Here is a 1,619-nt window from a genome sequence, read left to right as displayed (position 1 = left end):
CCCCACGGCTCGTCAGCGCCAGTAGGCAGTAGCGGTCGATGCGGCGTCTACTCTTTAAATGTCTATGGTCCATACAGTATAACTTCAGGCTCAAATTGTCCATCCCAGTCATATAACAGCTGTTCTATTTTTGCTATCACTTCCCTGACATAACCTAATATACTAAACCCTACTTGTATGTGTTTTGATAGTTAGTTCAGACCATAAACTGTATCGAAAAATATATTTGTTCAGACATCAATTTAAAGGTTTACAAACTGGGATTGCTCCGGGGGAATTACGAGCGTTTCCGAGAGTCCCTGAATGCAGCAGAATCACGCGGCCCTGCACTTCCCTGTTCCTGCTCCTCCCAGCTCAAAGATGGCAGCCATGGGACAGAGATGTGCGACGAAATTAATTTAGGAGTTTTGTCATGAAACCACATGGGGGTATGCAGCTGTTACATGCATGGTTTTAACATGACAGCGATATAGTTTGTCTCAGTCAACGTGTCGTCTTACGAAGACAATTAAAGGATTCAGAATATCATGTTTTCCTGTGGGCTAAGCTAGCAAGCCACGGTTAGCACATACATGAACTTGTCTCTGGTGCCATACAAGAAGAAAGCAGCTGCTCTGAACACGGTCTGCGGACATCTTGCAAGGTGAGTAACGGTGTTTATGTGATAAGATGTGCAAAAATCTAATGTGAATTCCTAATTCTGGTGTGTTAATGTAGCATAAGGTTACACATTGGTGGAACTTGTATCTAACGTTACCCTAAGCTCTAGTTTTTGTTCTATGGTTAAAATTGCGTATTAGCCTAAACAAAAGTATAACGTTACTTCTGTATAAATGTATTTATTATTGTTACATTCGTATGCATTCTACTAACTAGCTCAGTAAAGTGTATCGTTAACATCCGTTTACCTACAAGCAGGGTAACGTTAGCATTTTAATAAGAGACTAATAATAGCTGGGGTCACGGCTGTATAGATTATGCATATTATGATAATGTCATGTAAGTTAACGTTATGACAACATATGTCTTTTGTAAGGACTGATTCCTGGTGGCCAACTATCTCAATTTCCTGCTAATCTGCATATTTATTGTTCTACTGGAGACTTTGCTTTACTATACATTGGAGCTAAAGAAGCCATGGTCATCATTTCTGCTTGGTATGGTACGGTACGGCACGGCACGGCTCTACTAAACTCGACTCGCTCTGTTTTTGCTTTTCCATTAGCAAACGTTGTTGGTAGTCCCTGGTACTTTTTGGTACCCCCTCGGTCTAGGGTCCGCAAATGAGCTGTGCCGACACTAAGAGGCGGAGTTAAAGTACTGAAGACCACTGATTGGTCAGAGAATCATCACTATCCTGCACAGTAGGCTGAATAGCAATTATCTTATAGTAGGTTAGACCATTAATTAGTCATTAGACCAGAAGTTGTCGTATTGGAGGTACTCTGCATCACAACAAATCACAGGTACTAGTAGATCCCCAACGTCGCCAAGGAAAATGGTTATTAATGCCGCGTTTTAGGTTGTACCAATAGGTCAGACCGAGAAAGAACATTTGGAATATTATCGACTTCCAAAAGTTCTTATAACCAGGGAGAGGAATGCCAGAAGTTATCAGA

The 1,619-nt window shown here is 41.3% G+C and overlaps 1 protein-coding gene across 2 annotated transcripts in view; it reads left to right on the top strand.

Moving 5' to 3' along the window:
* Positions 1–323: 323 nt before the first annotated feature.
* ebag9 (estrogen receptor binding site associated antigen 9) overlaps positions 324–1,619 on the top strand; it is a gene marked incomplete at its 3' end in the record, with an annotated part of 10,531 nt that continues 9,235 nt past the window's right edge. Inside the window, 1 exon segment of one of the 2 annotated variants that reach the window (XM_032517700.1) lies at positions 324–643. 2 annotated transcript variants of the gene reach the window in all.

This window comes from Etheostoma spectabile, chromosome 6 (genome assembly GCF_008692095.1).
Source record: "Etheostoma spectabile isolate EspeVRDwgs_2016 chromosome 6, UIUC_Espe_1.0, whole genome shotgun sequence".
Taxonomy (NCBI): Eukaryota; Metazoa; Chordata; class Actinopteri; order Perciformes; family Percidae; genus Etheostoma; species Etheostoma spectabile.
Note: the sequence above shows the minus strand (reverse complement) of the source record. Positions and strands in the feature narration are given on the sequence as shown.